Source organism: Lagopus muta, chromosome 2 (genome assembly GCF_023343835.1).
Source record: "Lagopus muta isolate bLagMut1 chromosome 2, bLagMut1 primary, whole genome shotgun sequence".
NCBI classification, from domain to species: domain Eukaryota; kingdom Metazoa; phylum Chordata; class Aves; order Galliformes; family Phasianidae; genus Lagopus; species Lagopus muta.
In genome coordinates, this window is record NC_064434.1 from 101,989,303 (window position 1) to 102,007,137 (window position 17,835).

At 40.7% G+C, this 17,835-nt stretch overlaps 1 protein-coding gene across 3 annotated transcripts in view; it reads left to right on the forward strand.

Annotated features, from left to right (window-relative positions):
- Window positions 1–8,657: 8,657 nt before the first annotated feature.
- AFTPH (aftiphilin) overlaps window positions 8,658–17,835 on the forward strand; it is a 43,968-nt gene continuing 34,790 nt past the window's right edge. For 2 of the 3 annotated variants that reach the window (XM_048934752.1, XM_048934754.1), the window contains exon 1: window positions 8,664–8,869. The gene's annotated coding sequence lies outside the window, so the exon portion shown is untranslated. Of the gene's footprint in view, window positions 8,870–17,835 lie in introns of all 3 variants that reach the window. The other variant, XM_048934753.1, reaches the window with a different exon arrangement.

A 17,835-nucleotide genomic window follows, 5' to 3' on the forward strand; every position in this document is an offset into this window, starting at 1 on the left:
TACCCCAGCAGGTTCAGTTTACATGTTCCTCATCCCTACAGCGACCCCGCGTAAGGACATCTGATAGCAATTGAGCCACATCAGCACAGCTCAGATTAAATGATCCCAGAAGGTACAAGAGGACGTGCTAGAGGGGGAGCAGTCACATGCTGAAATGTCTATGTTATTTTTGAACAAAAGCTGGTTTGCATCCTACCACCTCTTCAAAATAGCAAAGGCAGCATCTGACTGGCAGGAGAGCTCTGCTGTACCCCTGAAACTCCTTTCTGCTCCACCACATGAGGAACTAGTTGCTCAAAGAAGTGCAAATGATCTCACAAGATACAACATTTCGTAAGTGAGCTAGACTGCTGAGAAGACAGAAGTTTGACTTTTGGAGATAGCTGCATTACTAACAAGGGTCATGCATCTTGGCTTCTCCACAGAGGAGTTTTTATTGGAAATTCCACCCAATATGGAATAAACAGTGAGACACTGAGATATGCTCTTGCCCAGGGGATTTCTTGGCAAAGGAGACAAGCCCCTCTGCAGCAGAATATGGATAAATATGGATAAAATATGGATTGTAGCCAAATTTGGATATAATTATATCTGCACTGATCATGTAACATTCCTCAACTGGGCAACTGGATCAATGCCATTTGCATGCAAACTGATTGTGTGTCGCCATCAGTCTTTCATGTAAATCCACTGAACTGCTGACTTACATCTGACCAAGTAGACAGCAAATACCCTGTGGCCTACGTTATAAACAGTTCCATAAATGCAAGAAAATTGAGACAAAATTGCTCCTTTGGAGTATTTCACAATCAGCGTGCATTAGGAAGACAAATTTTGGCTCTTCATGCTGTTTGGAGCCATGTTTCCAACTCAGTAGCACTGGATATGCAGAAGAACAGAGGCATGAGAATTCCTCAACATCTACATTGGATACGTCAGATCCCAGTTAGGCCAGATGAAGGCACAGAGCCCAGTCTACTACTCTGAAAATAGCTCTCTTTCGGCTACAGTGGGAATCTAGCCTCTTTCCAACAAAGGATAGACCATATAAATTTACAGAATTATTATGCTTGTTAAAATATTTTTAGTTCATTGCTTACAAAATGAAAACCATGAGCCAAATTCACCAGTAACTCAAATCTCTTGGCTACAACAGCATTAGAGAAGGGGTGGCTGTAGCTCATTGCTCTAAGATGCACATACATCTCCCTTGAAATAACGTAGGCTGCACTTAGATTGAGTGGTGGTGCAGAGACGAGGGGAAGCACATTCTGGCAAGGATGCCTCCAGAGCACATCAGTGACACCATTTAAGCCTGCTGGGATTGTATTTGTTTACTAGAACCAAGGAGCTAGCTCTGAGAAAGCACCCTTTTCCCAGAGCTGAAATGCAGTTATCATAATTTAAGAGAAAGTTCCTACATAAGAGCCTGGTGAATGTTAAGATGACTCAGGCACTTATTCTCATCTTTCACAGCTCTTCTTGCAGCAAGAGCTGGTCCAGCCACTCTCAAGAGGTCTCCCTGTCATGCTGAATATTGAAGGCTGCAGGGGCTGGGCTTCTCATCTCCCAGCTGTTTTTGTGCTTGCCTTTGTCACCGCGCTGTTCCCTTCACACACCAGCTCTCAGTGCACTCTTCTGCCTGTAACTTCCCACAGTCTGCTCCCACTATTGAGCTTGTTTGTGCCCTTTTCTTGCCATAGATATGTAGAATTCAATTTCACTTTTTTTCTGTTTGTGAAAAAATGATGGGACATCATAGAGATCAACATTCCCCTCTGGGTGAATCTTGTAAGCAATTTAAGGAGCTGCCTGACTCTCACTACTTAAGGCCACTTGATCTAGAACAAGCTGGAAGACTGACTGCAACACTTGGCTCTTCCCTGCCATGGCACATTATTTTAAGTCACCAGCAAAGAGGGCTTTTTGCAAACACATTCTGCATTGGAGTCATCGAGACACAGGAACCACTTCTGCCTCCATAGAGGAGCAATAAAATCAACTAAGAACATCCCAAACTACCATGACACACCCCAAAGACACATGCTAGGGTCTCAGCCTTGCAGAGCAAGTCTCACTATAACTGCTGGTGCAGCCTAAGGCCCTTATTTGCAGTACTCCAACAAAACTGGGGCAGACAAACTTCTTGTTAGCATTCAAAAGCAGACTGGCTGATTGGAACATGGCATATTCTTTTAGGTTTTGTCTTGCTATTCATTATTTCCCTATGACAAAAATTCTGACAGTTAGGATCACCTTTCACAAATCTCATGTATTTCTATGTATGAAATTCCCAGCAAACAATCCTGTTATTATGAGATCTGCCCCTGCTACGTGCCAACCTTCCAGATGTGTTGCAACTCAATGAACAGCGATCAAAAAAGCAAACCCACTGCATAAAGGTACAAGGATAGAGTTAACATATGTGATACTGGAAACAAACATCAGACTTGAGCTTGACAGTGAGAAAGATTTTGACAAATATTTGGAGGACCTGCTCTTCTTCCATGGAAACTGAATTTTTGAGATAGCAGTTCTGATTAACCCAGAGAAAACTTGGTCACTTCCATTTTAATAGCTGGAATGTAATCCTGTTTCCACTTACACTAATGGACATGATAGACTTCCAGGGACACAACATTGGTTCATGGAGAAAACTTGTCCAAAGCATCTGAATTTCACTAACTGAATTGATATGCATCTGAAAAGACCTTGTGCAATTACGAAAAGATATTACAGGTGGTCTTATTAAGTACAGGAACAGCAATATATTTTTTAAAAGCAGCTGCAGAGGTATATTTCAATATTCCTAAATATTTAAGGAAAGGTAAAATGCCTTCGGAAATGAAGAGGTCTGAAAATAGATGTTAAGAGATTATAGGCATGAGTTGCACTACTCCAAACAGCTCAATGTGCAAGAGAGCACTGTAACAGTGCTCATCACAAACACAGGCTTGGTAATTTGTAGCTTAGAATTTTCTATCAGCTTATCTGTGAGGGAATTGATGACCCTTCACTCCTGTCATCAGAGAGATGCTAGCACACAAGGAAAGAGGGTGGCTATGGAAATCAACTCGCTTTTATCCAATAAGTAAATTGAATCACTAAAACAGAGTAATGATCTCCAATCATTTTAGCATTTTTTTCAACTTAAATTGTACAAAATTCACAAGCCAGGCCTCTAAAAGACAAAGTACTGCTGTTCAGTGAATAATTTTGAATTCTCTTCTGAGAATTCTGTTTTTTCCTACTGCCTCTCTTCAGAAACCTTAATGAACTGAAACTGAAATGCATAAAAATATGTTTTGCTTATACTGCTAATGAATTACATATATAACTAGGTAGAGACCAGGTGGATAGTATGACCTCACTAGTACCATTAATTTCTGCTACTTTGAGGATGTAGTGTAAACCATGGCAGGAAGAATGAGGCTGGTTTGACATTCATGAGCTGGTTAATCCACTGGATAGCATTCATGTGGAGAGAACGTGATTCTCAGAGTTCACTGAAGGCTCCAAAACAGCTGAAAACATGATTGAGACCTAGAATTGAGCTCCTTGAGAGACAAAAACGAACAAAACACACACAAAAAAACAACACAAAACCCCATACTTCCCAAAACCAGTACTGAGTGTCCTCAATGCTATTGTTGCTCAAAGAAGCCTGAGATAAAAATCAAAGAACCTGCAGGCCCTTTAGATATGGGAGATTTCTAAGGCCCACCTGATATAACTGCCATTTCTTCTTCCACCCCCCCTTTCTGTACATAGGGTTCCTTGTATTTAACACAGTTGGAATTGTTTGAAGACAATTTTGGGACTTTTAGTGGCTTGTGAGCCACAAGAGATCAGGCTGCTAATGTAGCAATGCTGTCTAGCTTTTGTAACTATGACTCCAATGAAGATAGCTAGGGAGATCTGTGTGATTTGTATGAAATAGTAACAAACACGCACCACAGAGTCTTTGTGCGTTGCATGTAAAGCAACAGTGATAGGCTCTGTATTTTATGCCATTAAATCTAGAACAAATGGAGGCAGTCCCTCGCAGACCTGGGAAAACCCAAGGCACCTGTGGAATACCTAAAACAAACTAAATGAGTGCCTAATTATTTTACTTGCCCACAGGTCAATGCTAACAGAATTAGCAGTGATACAGAAGATGCAGGCATTCAAAACATTCTGAAGAGTCCCTCGGAAATCTCTAAAGAGATTTGAGAAGTATTACAGCCCCGGAAGAAACAGGGATTGCCACACAGGAGTAGTCCTAATAGCTAACTCCCAGCATGGAGAGGCCAGCCTCAGCAAATTCCTTTCACCGTTAGAAGTGAGGCAAGACAACACAGAGCAAGAATTGAGACACTGTCTGAAGTGCAGGGCACATGGATCCTCAAATTCCTTGCTGCACAGCCAGCTCACAGACAAATAGGGTACAGCTGCTGGGCCCTTCACAAGGGGATCCCCATTGTAGTTGAGAGATGCCCTGGGACCAAGTACTACTGGCTTCCTGAATACAGAGAAGAGGCTTGCACTGTCATGTGGAAGAGCCAGGAAATTCGCACTGATTCTGGATGGATCTCAGGGCACCAACCACTGTGTAAGGTAAAAAGCAACAACTGCACACAGGTCTGTTTCACCACCTTTTGATGCTGAAGGACAGATCAGCAGTGCAGTTCAGTAACAGCTGCTTAGTGCATCCTCATACACAGCTTTGTTTAAGTTAGCTAACAGTGACAGTTTTTCTGTCACTAACTCTTGCCTACACAGAAGCCAGAGGAAAAGACTCATTATTCACTCAGACAGCTTTGATAATATCCACCTTATGAAACCACAGCCACAAACAATTTTCACGTAAAGCTTTCAAGGCTGATTGGTGAATTCAATCAGACAAGGTCTTTCTTCTTGATAATGTAGTAGCAGTGGTTATTTCAGCTATAAATGCAGCTTTGCTGAATTAAAAGCATTTCACAGCCTATTCAGTTTCAAATCGGGATGGAAAAAAAAAAATTAAAACATTCTGTGAGGACAAAATGCAGTGCCTTCATTTCCTGTTTTCAATCTGCTTGATTTTCTACTTTTTAAAGTCATTTCCACAGGAAAAAGATATTAAATTATTTAGCATTATACTAACAATAGCACAGATGAAAGACATTAGTGAAATGAAATCATTCCTGCAGGTGAATAACATTTTAAATTAATTCTGTAGATAACCTCAAATCTTCAAGTGTCTGATTTAATTGTGAATAAAAAAAAATAAAGAAAAAAAATCAAGCACCACATTTTCTCAGGAAACAGAACGTCTGCTTTCTGATCTACAGCACTGCCAGCCCCAGCAAAGAAGGAAGCACGCTGTCTGAAGTTTAAAGACTTGAATAAGTCTTTGATTAGAGCAAGCCGCTTCCCCATACACTAGGCAGTGAAATCAGAAAAAGCTTTCACTGCCAGGAGCCATGTTGTACTGTACATATTTTGCCAATAAGAAAATAATACTAAGTTATTAAAAAAAAAAAAAAAAGACAACACTGCTAGCAAAGCAACATCTTTCAGAAGATACTCTGCACTATACTATGCAAAAGTGGTATAGTGTATACTAAAGCCAAAAGACAGTTAGGAATTACATACTAAACTCCAAAATGAAAAATAGAAAGCTACATGATTTCCCAACAAACACTCAATTTTCTTCAGAATTGCTAACAACCGAGTTTTATGAAGAATGTGGCTGCAGATCATAAGTCCTCCCTGTTATTCTCAATTCCCGAACCAGTCTGTTGAACATAATGGTTTCTGCGAGTCTTCCTGTATCACCTTGGCGCACCAAGATTCCCTTTTCCATCTAAGACTTGTAGTAGTGCTGCGCCCTCTGCTGACAGTTTAGGATCCAGCAGCAGTACATGATAAAGCTGCTTTGCTCCTGCTGCTAAGACCAGACCTTGGAGTTTACAAGGTTAGTCCCACCTGACTTAAAACCTTCTATTGCACTATGTAAAAGAAGCTTCACATTGAGATGAACATCTCAAGATTACGTTTCTTTTCTATGCTGAAAAAAAAATTATATGAAAGACTAAAGATAAGACTAAAAAAAACCCAACTCTTTAAAATATTTGAAGATTTATAGAACATCACTCAAGACTAACATTCAAATAGCATAGTGTCCATAATCCATACAGTTCTGTAGAGGAAACTTTCTTACATGGAAAACACGACCTTGAAATTAGTGTTGTAATTAATGGATTTCACTTCATAGCAAACACTTAACATGGCTAATGCTATTATAAAGAGTCAGTCTGCCTTCGTCAGTAAATGTAATCTCCCTCAATCGGCAAAGCTTACGCAGGAGTGACTAAAAAAATCCCACACACCTTGCCAATCATTCACTCTATGCCTAAGTAAAGATCACCTTCACTTTTTCATGTGGAACACTTACCTCTCATCTGATCCTGGGTTCAAGTTAAATGAATTGTACAGAAGCAAAACTGCACACCCATTAAAGCTTCTGATCCTAGGAACTACTGAATACCACCAAGAAACAGAAGGAAGCTTCCCTCTGGTCAAACTGGCAAAGACCATTTGGACAGATTTTCTGCCTTTCCTTGTAGCTTAGGATATGATTCACTTCCTCAAATCATCTGGGAATTTTACTTAACCATTTTCCTTCTATTCTAGGACCTCATTTACTGACATTGCCAATCTTTCTAGCTCTCTCCCTGTCATGCAATTAGGCTTGTGGGTTTGGATTTTTCCACAAAAGGGTTTTACATTTGTTTTAGGGTGCTGGGGCTCAGGTTGCTGTTTAGGTTTTCACAGGGCACAGTGTTTATCTAGTATACTCATTCACACCAGTTGTAGAAGATAATTATAAAATTAACTCCTCTAATTATGTTATTTACAATGTTGCTGTAAAGGTGGTGAACACTCACAGCCAATGGCCATTAACCAAACACAACTGGTATGGAAAACTGAAATATACTTTGGGCCCTTGCAACTTAAAGCCTGCTGCCCGATGTGGGAAGAACTGACCTAGTTTATCTGGTGCTTAATGAGCATTCTTCTTGTACAGATTCTTCTCTCCACCCTTACAATTGTATACCACGGTGCTATATATTGGCTGAAGGTCAAAGTTCTTTGGCTGCTACACTGCTTACTTCCCAGCTCCCTTGTTGCTTTTTCTGTCCTGCCAGGTCAGCAGAGACTTTACACCGTTTCGGATGCTAAGCTGAAAAAAAGCTGAAAAAACAGCCACCAGGTGGCAAAATAGAAGTCACACAGCCTCTTTTAACCTATGATTGTTTTCAGCTACTGTACCAGGATTCCTAATGCAACTGAAATAGCGTATTAACAATACAGTTCTCCCATACTTCTTAGAGGACTCATGTGACTTATTAAATTAGCATATTAATTATAATTACTCTTTGGAGTATTCAAGGCATTTTTATTCACAAACCTATCTCAAACATGAAACATCCTATGTATAACCCCTTTTTGCGTCTCCCTCAGGAAAACTGCCTAAATACATGCTCAAACCTCCATAGGAACAAGTTATATTTATACACTATTTAAATATCATAATCTGTTAGTATGCTTTAACCACTGCAGTGTTCAGTAAATGTAGCAGGCATAGCACTTTATTTAAAGCAATATTATTCACTTTTAAATACTTGATGTGTTTGCAGTTCTAATGCTTTTTACCAATACCATGTAAACAGGTCATAGAAAACAACAATAACACACTTGAGGAATAGAAGCATGAATGTATTATTTCTTGTGATTTCACTGAGTGTTTTTGCTGTAAGTGTTCTTTCATCTATGAGGTCAAACCACTGTCTACTTGAGTATAAAGAACACAGTATTTCCCTGCATGCTTTATTTATCGTGTTTCTACTACTTTCTAAAGAGCTTGCACAACCCACAAGCTAACAAAACCATGAAAACACAAGCTTGAGAAAGCCAGTTCAGCTACAGCACGATTTGGCTGATGTTGCACGTATCCTTGCCACCAGATGTATGCACTTAAAAATCTCATTTTCCAGAAACAAATTTCTACCAACCTACTCTTTGAAGGAGGGAACTCTGGCAGATCCCGACGCTTAAGAACTGAGGTTTCAGCTGGACGCAGACAGGCCCTGGGGACTCCCCCGGGATCAGGTGGCTTGCAGACTCTGAAGTTCAAGATGTTTACCCTCTGGTCACACAGAGACGTGAAAGGTGGAACGGTAATCGCCCCGTCTGTTCCAGAGACGGATTTGAAAACAGGATTATGGGATCATAAATACAGGATCAGACTGCTTCCCCGTAAACTTCAAAGGAGCAAAATCTTACGATAAACAATTTCCTATGCAAAAAAGCGTTACCCTGGCCCTCAAGAATTAGAAGTCGAACCACCTCATAAGGCGGCACCACCGAGATCCTGTTGGGCTGCCCTCACTCAACATGGCAGCTGTAGCCTCACCTTCCTGCCAGCCGCCTCACCCCTCGTCCAAGATGGCCGACCTACAGCGAGCGAGGCAGTTTGCCATCACTCAAGATGGCGGCCGCTTCCTGTAGCGGGGCAGCCATTCCCGCGGCAGCGTTCCTCGCCTATTTATTTCTTCGCGATCTCGCGGCTGTTGCTGGGAGTGACGCCGGTTCCAAGGGCGGTGGCAGCGCGGGGCCTGACGGGAGGAGCGGGGCCAAGTGGGCGGTGGCGGCGGGGCGGGAGGCGGTGGCCGCCGGGAGGGGGCCGGGCCGCCGCGACGCGGTTCCTGTCGCTGTGACATGGGTTCCCCCTCGATGGCGGCTGCCGCGGGAGGCCTCAGGTAACCGGCCGCGTCCCCGCGCCTCTTCCCCGCCGCCGCCATGCCCGCCGGGGCCCCGCCGCCCGTCGCGCAGCCCTCAGGTAGGACGCGAGGCCACCGCCGCGTTCTGCGGGTCGCCGCGCCGGAGCGGCTCGCCGCCTGCGGGCCTGGCCGGGAAGGTACCCCCGTGCCTCGCGGAAGCGGACGGGGCTTTCTCTTGTGCCTGGCCCCGTGAGGGCATCGCCTCTTCGTCCTTCTTTCCCGCGCCCGGGAGGAGGGCGAGGAGAAAATCTCCACGGTGCTGCCCCGTCCTTCGATCCCCTCGGGGGACGGGACCGCCTTGGAGCAGGCGGCCGCCTCGGGGCTTTGCCCTTCGCCGAGCCCCGCGGGTGCGGAGCCGCCGGGCCGGGCCCGTCGTGAGGCGGCTCCCGGCCGTGTAGGGTGTGTAGCTGGGCGCCGGGGACCTGCCTTCAGCTACTAAGGTCACTTTTTGGAGTGTCAGTCGCTGAAGAGGATGTGCTGGAGGGAAGTTATCTCGTAAGATTTTTATTTTTATTGTAGTGCTGTTCTAAAATGGGGCAAAATTGGTGAAGCTCCAGTGCTGATGCTTCGGTTTGCTGCTGTAAGTGGCTCCCTAATAGACCGCGGTGTTCTCAGAGGGGACGATTCCTTAAAACAGGGATTACGCCTTCAGGCGTTCCTTCAGGGTGTCACCGAGGTGGCAGCCCTCCATCCAGCTTAAGCACTGCGTAGAAACTGAAACTTTGGCGAGTTTAATGCTCCTTGTGAAGTGAACCTCTGCTCATTAGGTAGTAGGAGACGCTTCATCAACAAGAGCTGTGCTGTGGTGGTCGTGTAAGTTCTGATTTTGTGCGTGGCTTACAGCATGCTGTGCCTCATCACAGCAGATTTCTTCAGCTGTGAAGTTTGTGGCAAAGTGAGTGTGATGGATGTTGCTTTTTTAACTGGGCTCATCCTCAGAGGTTGAGCATAATTAGAAGTACCTCCATCTTGGTTTGTTCTCTGGATGCATCAGCCAGACTTGGAAAGCCAATTAGCCTGTTTTAAGCCTAAAATCATTTTGTTGGTGGTGCACCCAGAAGTCTGTATGCACACTCCTATGCCTAACACTGTTGGAGGCATATGTGGAGGAATGTAATGCTAGCTGGGAGAGCTGGGGGAAGAAATGAAGTACCTATGACAGCTATGGGGGTTGGTGTGTTTTGTTTTTCTTTTTTTTTTTTTTTAAGAAAGCATCCCTTTCACGTAAGTGAAAACAACTAGCACAAATTTGCGGGTAGGAGGACTTAAATATAAATTAACCATATAAAAAATAGTCTTCAGAAAAAGTAACGTGCTATGTTGGCTCCACTTCACATGATATTTGTATAAAGTATGTGCTACGTGACCTTCTAAGGTCATGTGAAAGTATGACCTCTTCTCTTGACTTCCTTAATTTGTTTATTAGTAAGCAGCTAAAGGATCTCAGCCTGAACGTAAATGCTATCTAATTCTTTTATTTTGATTTTATTGTTGCTGTGATCGTGGTTTCGCTTAGCAAAAGATTTCATGAATCTATATGACTTAAAATAATTCACAGTGAATTGATATTTGTGATATGTATTTCTGTTGATTAAGGCAGGACATGATTTTATATTTGTAAGTAGGAGTCAAACTAGTGAAGCAATTTTTAAGTTAATGACAGCATTTTAACGCCTTAGTTACATCAAAATAACTCGTTCTGAAGCTCTCAAGTACTTTCAAAAGACTTGTCTTTCAGAGCAGAAATAATAAACCAGCTTAGACAGACTTCAGTCAACTCTTTGCCCTTTCCTTCTGAAATATTCATAGAGCTGTCCTTGCAGAAAGGTAGCAGTATCAGTTGGAAAATCTGTGGTAAAGAAACTGATGCTAGATCTGGTTTTCACTATGCTCTGCAGCATAATCATCTTTCAGATACTTATTATCTTTTCCTACAAAATGTTCATTTCTTTCTGTGCCATTGTATTATCTGACAACTTAAACTATGTCTTTGTGATTGTTTCACTTTGAAGGCATGCTAACCTTTTCACAGGGATTCAAAACACTCATTTATGACTTTTCTGGATAGTCCTCTTCAGAGAATTGCCTTTCTCAGATCCCGCTTACCGTCAAGTTTCTTGCTATTTTGTCTGTTAATTTTATTTTTCCTTTTTATAGACAACACAATGCAAGCAGCTCCTTATGCACAAAAAAAAAAAAAAAAAAAAACCAACCAAAAAAACCTTGAAATGTGCCTTGTTTGAAAATTGACAGTCTTGTTTGCAGTAGACTTTTTCCAGTAGACTCTCTTCTATGCTTATGTCTTCATCAGGTAAAGCTTTAGATTCACATGCAAACGTCTCTAGTGGGACTGGTTGCAAAATGACTTAACGAGTCTGCTTCTGTACAGCAAATAATTTTGGGTTTTCTAAGTCCAAGAGTCCTGTTCTGGAAGAGCCACAAGGATGGCAAATCCTCTTTTCTCTTTGCTATGTTACAAAGTTATGAGGAAAGGAAATGTGAAACCTTAAGTTCATTTATCTGTTGAAACACGATGGAAAATAGATCTTATTCTTTTGGAGTATTAGATGCCCTTTTGTATTGTATTCTTAATATACCATAATATCAGTGGGTGGGATAAATGGCTGATAATGTCAGCTCTTCATAAGTGTGCTTAACTTTTTTGCCCGTTTTTCTTGCTACTTATGCTATTTGTGTTGAAGAAAACAAGCAGAAGTTTATAGTAATGGAGGGGAGAACAGTGGTTGATCTGCTTGTGCTGAAGTGTTCCCTCTGCTGAGCTTGGTGAGACCCTTTTCTGTAAGAGTGCACCTCTGGGCTGTAGTAATCTGCTCTTTATTGTAGTATCGATGAAGTGTGAAGGTTTTAGATGTAATGGAGAACGTATTGCTCTGTAAATAAACCTCTAGGAAGAGTTGAGCTTAGGTAATTTACTTTTAATACTTCTTAATCCAGTGTCTTTTGATCTTGATTTGGAACAGGTTCCCAAAGAACATATTACAGGGTAACATCCAGAAACACATTTTCTCACAGAGTTGAACGCTGTTAAACGAATTTGAGAAATGATAAGAATGAAAACATCCCAGTTATGTGTGACTTAGGCAATCTGTCTCACTTTACACATTCTATGGATGTGTACAGTACATTGTGCACAAATGCAGTGTTCCCACAGCACCAGATTTTAAATTTGATTGACTTTCCCAGCCAGGCATGTTTGCTTACATGAGTTGAAAGCATGCCTGTTCTTAGAACATCTTCCCCAATGCGTATTTGCAGATTTAGATTCAGACAGTGTCTTTATCTGCAGCTGTTGAAGCAAAATCAGTTGATTTTGAGTGGAAACATTACATGGTTTTCTTGTGTATTGTAATTCATAAATGATAACCTGGTCTTTTTGTTTTGGGGAAGCGATGCCGTTCTTGGTTAAGAAGAATGTCATGAATGAACTCAATGTCCACATTCATGTTTTTCAAATGTTTCTTGGATTCCATAGTTAAGTCTAGATGGAATAAGGAGAAGTGAAACAGCACAGCTAACGAAAGCTGTTTTTTAATCATTTCTTAATAAGTCTGCAGCATCTGCCTTATTTACATTTCATATCTGTATCACCTTCCCTGTTCTTATCATCTGTGACGAGGAGCAGTGGCCAAGAGGTTTGATTCTGATAGAGGCTGAACTGTCTGAGGATGCCTTGTTTTCACTGCCTGCTTGGGGAAGGCAAGAGGTCAGGAAGATTGAGATGAGTGCCTGAATCCTGATGGAAGCCTCCTGAGTTTTGCTACTTCAATGCTGTTCTTACGTACAGTGCTTTCTAATAGAAGGTGTCTGGCATATTCAGTGTTTGTTGAAACTGCAGTAATGCATAGCGGTATTGATTAATTCCAAATGTTGGGTGATGAGAAATAAGGCTTATATTTAGATATCCAGGATGGTTTGGAGGTGGAGAACGTTGTTTTCTCAACTTATATATGTCCGAGCAAAAACAGAGTCCTGAAACTCTTGTGCTGGATAATGGACCTTTTGGCTGTAACAACATCGGATTCAAAATCGAAAGCATTGATTTCTGGAGGCTTTATGAAGTAAACATTTTCTTTCTGTATGTTATTTGCTGGTAAGTTATTCCAAAAAGAAATGTAAACTTAATAAACCAATTTAGGAACATATTGACCGCAGCTTGGAAAATGACTCTAGATTGGATTCTGTTTGTAGGAATGCTAGTTTAACAGATTTCCCTCATTTACAGCTGCCCTTCTAGAAATGAGTTCTCAGGTGCATTACAGAAAGACCGGAAATCCATTTTCCATTGTTAACAAGGCAATGAAAAGGCAAAGTTATAAAAGAAGACAGCTTTTCCTACTGCAAGGCAATGTCTTGCAAAGTCTAAATCTAGTCTTTACCAAGATAGTTTTGATATTTGTTTGAGGAATTCCCTTGCAGAAAGGAGCTGAATGTTCTTGGAAAGAACAGATTCTAACAGCTGATGACTTGAACCCACCTCCTTGGCATTGCAAGCTTTTTACTGCCAGGCATTTCAAGTGATGTTGTTTCTGTCATGAGGATCTTGCTCATGCCATCTCTTGTTATTTTATGTTTCTTTATGGGTTTTGATGGGTTGCTTAACTCAGCTTTGCTTTCAGAATAAACCACAATTGAGTGGTTATTCATTGTGTTGCTAATGTACCCCTTAAGTTCAAGGAAACATTCTAATCTATGACGACCTTATTTAAATTTTACAAATCTCAGTTATTTCTTTACTTAGCAATATTCGTTGTGGTCTCCCTTTTTTTTTTTTTTTTTTGGTTCTATAAAAGAACCAAACACGCTATTTCAAATTTTGCCTTAGAAAGTACACAGACAATGAGCTATTTAAACCTGCTTTGGTGTAGTGTAATTACGCTGTGCTTTTTGCTGCTGTTTCTTTGTTAGACTCTCTATTAATCTACAGAAAGGTAATGAACAGTGATGTGGCTCAGTGTGAGGGAAGCAGATATTGTTCCCTATTTCCTACAAGAAAATAATGGGATACCCTGGTTTGACAGCATTTTGAAAACCGAATTAATGACTTGAGGTAAAAGCAGCGTGTGAATTTTCTTCTTATAAATCCAAGCACTATCAAAGCTTAGATCAACTACTACTGTAATCTTGTTCAGCTTTACAGAGTTCTCTTTTCTTCCTTCTATTGCATTGTTTTAAATTAAGTCAAATTATGTGCTGAAATGCTTATGTCCTTGGTTTTAGAAAAAAAAAAGCTTTAAACCAAGAGCTGCTGTAACAGAAATTAATCTGACCAAATTGATTAGTGTTGTCTTTTCTTTAAAATAAAATATTGATATGCCATTATAGGTATACTGATAAATTACATTGACAGCATGACTCTAACAGTGAAATGCTAAAACTTGTGAAATTGCTTCATAATGAGTTCTCAAAATATGAAGAAACACATGAAATTAAGAAGTAGTGTTTCCAAGCAGGTGGGTGGGTTTTTTTTGTTTGTTTCTTAGTACTAAGTAAAAGATAACAGAAAATGGAGAAGACGATTCTTTATGATGTTGGGCAAAGTATGGCATGAGAAACCGATGGCAATCCATTATCACTCTAAGAATGTAAACTGTATGATTCAGAGAAACTTGCTGACACTTGTCAACACTGACCGGGAGTAAATGAATCCCATCTAAACGGGAACAGCTGGATGTGTTCTGATTCTTTGCTTCTATCTGTGGGGTCTGCTGGCTAAAATCTGGATTGTTGCATGTTACAAACAGGAGAAATATAGCTGTTCTCTTATGTGCAGATAAAAGCTGTTCCAATTTCCTTCAAAGAATAATCCTTACTATGTCGCATGTTGGAAAAGTTGGTGTGTCCATCCAGGTAAATACTGAAGTGCACATTAACTACTTAGCTGACTTTTAGATCTGGGAGCCAATTCCCTCGGAAATATGGAGAAAATAATGTGTCACAGTCGTTGAGATTGTTGTCATTGTTTCAAATTCTGCTTCTTGAGTAAAACAGTTTTGCAAGTGAACGGGTTAATCAGTTGAAATACTGGTTTTACAAAATGCTACAGCCTAACAGCACCGCTGATAGAGCTCTGAGTTGGGTGCAGAGTTCTGCACTACAAAAGATGAAGCCACAGTTCCAGCTTTTAGCCCTCAGTTGAGATGCCAGACAAAGCAGGGATTAACATAGGGAATTAAGGAACAAAGTCATTGTTCTGTGAGACCTATGGTTTATCACCAAGTTAATGTTTCGGTGAATGGTGATGAATTGGATTCATCAGTCTGTGGTTGGTGGGTGGAACACTTTAGAAAGTCAAGAAAGGGGATCATAATTAAATCCTTTCTGAAGGAAACCACGTGAAGGCTAGGAATTCCTGTGCTGTTTTTTTTTGTTGTGTGGAGAATTGGGAGTATACCCCCATATAAAAAATTCATCAGTAATTAGTCAGCCCGAGGGCGGGGGAAGACTGGTCTGACTCTTCTTCCTTCTGATAAGCATGTAGTTTGATAGTTGTTCAGGTGCAGTAAACATCAATTAAATTGTATCAACGTAACCTTATGCTCGTGCATAATACAGATTCATACAGACTCTTGAACATGAACTTTTAGAATGCATCTGTAGCATCATGGCAAGTAATGGCTTTCAAAAAGAATTTGATAAGCAAGGCCATGCAAGTGGTTGGTCATTTGGTTCATAGGGGTTAAACTGATTGAACTAACAGAAGATGTGGATTTGAAAATCTGCTCAGAGCTTTGATGGTTTAACATTAACACTCCTTGCAGATCCTGTTTTGGCAACTGCTCCTCAAATGTGTGGAGCAGAGTGCTGAGCAGTGAGACTGCTGTTGTGTAAATGATGCCCGTGATGTTTTCAAAGTGCTTTGAAATGAAAAATTGAAGGAATCGTCTTCTATGTGGCAGAAGGTGCAGAAGGGAAAATGTTTGGGTGATCGGAAGTCTTCCTGCAAGTTTAATTGGGCTCTGGCAGTCTGCTTCAGCCCCAGGTCACCTCAGCTGTGCTTTCCCCTGGTATTGTCAGTGGTGGTGCTTGTTGCCCCCATGTTACTCATTTTGTTTCCTGAATGTTGACATGTTTTTTTGTTTTTGTTTTTTCTTAAAGTTTATCCTCTTCCTTAAGAATTTTCTGAACTCTTTTATGATTTATGTCTAGGTGAGGTGAACAGAGTAATAAAGTAAACCATCAACAAAAGAACATGGGTAGAGTTGTTACAACATATAATGCATGGAATTAGTTCCAGTACAGGCATGAGAACTTGTGATGTCAGATGGTGGAGCAGTAACTAACACAGAATTGACCGTGATATTTCAAATAACACAAGTGACAAGCAACTTGTATATGCCTATAAATGTAAAAAGGCTTTAAAAGAAGAAGAAGAAGAAGAAAAAAGTAAACTTACATTGATACGAATTGTGATACCTTCTCTTTTTAGTGGGTAAGCTCCAAAGTAGTTTTTCAAGGTCTCTGACTCACTGTGTTATGATACGACTTTAAGCTTCAGTTGTTCAGGCTTCATCCTGTACATCCTTTAGCCTTGGGTTATGATTAGTGCTATTTAAATGGGAGGGAAGGGGGGAAGATATGGGCCAACCTTTTTATGCATAATTTAGGAGATTTCTCAGCATCTTGCCCATCTAATTCCTATACATCAAGCTACAGCAATCTGGGTTGGCTGCTGAGCTACTGACATCTCTTAGCTGAGCAGATGAACTGCAGATGAACCAGGTCTCTTTGGAGATTTCTGAGATCTTTAAGCCATGACAATACAATGTGAATTTGTTTTATTACTGAACCAACAAAACTGTACGTTGGCATCACTGTCTATGAGCTCTAAATGCGTGTGTTTGGTAGCTGGAAGCAAATTCCTATTTGTATTGTGTACTTTCTCCTGCCCTACTTGTGACTTCTCATCAGTAAAAGTAAGAGCTCTGGGACTGGGAAAGCTGGCCTGCCTAGATTTATGTCCTTTTGTAACTGCTCGTGTGATTTGGTTATTCTAAAACTACTTCAAATGAAGGAAAGTCTGGGATTGTATCCATTTGGAGTTCTTTAATGTGTATGATACTTGGTCTTTATTGCTCCTACCACACTGAAAACTTCAACATTGGGTCTTGCAGACTTCAGGAATCTGGTTTCTAGATCAAGTGAGTTGTCTTTCTAACTTCAGCTTGTGTTAACACAAGCATCTGACCTTTTAAAACACGTTATCTTTTATAGGCTAGCTGTTTGAGAGTAATTGAAACATCTAGAGATTTTGTTTGGGTTTCTGCTTAAATTCCTGTGGATTTAGTTGCACACATAAATCTTTATTTCCAGTATAAATCAGTGGTCTGTAGAACACTCATCTTCCATTTTAAAATCTGTTCTATCTTAACAAAAAGCTTTAGAGATGTCTTTTGCAGGGCTTGTGAATCTGCCTAATAAAAAATAAGACACATGACGATGTGATAAAATTTAGTGGTGAGGCTGCATTAGCTTTAGTGACACTAATTGGTCTTGGACATGGAGCTCAGAAGCAGATTTTTTTGTTGTTCTTTTTCTTTTTTTCTTCTCTCTGTTTGTTTGTTTGACAGAACTGTTATTTTCACCTTCCTTTATTTCAACCATTTCATGGCTTCTCTGCTTCTCTTCCAGCTCCTCTTTCTTTTGGTTTATATCTCTCAGCACCATCCCTGGAATAACATTGAGGATTTTTTCATTTCAATAAGTGTTTTCCTGCTTTTGTAGTGTCTTCAGCTTTGTGTAGAATAATAAATGCTATGTCAACTGAGTTTTCCAAATAACTGTAAATACTCTTGTTAAATTCCAGGAGATTTGATAATGAATTTCTACTGAGATTAAGCTGGACGCTTGTTAGCTGAGAGTTATGAAAGATGATTTCACATATTCCTATACACCTGTGTGTGTATATAACCAAATCAATCTACTTTTTTTAGTTTTAAAAAAAAAGCCAAACCCTCCTTTTTCCAGGACCAGTGGCAGGAATTGGGATGAGGGAATTCCATTGCAG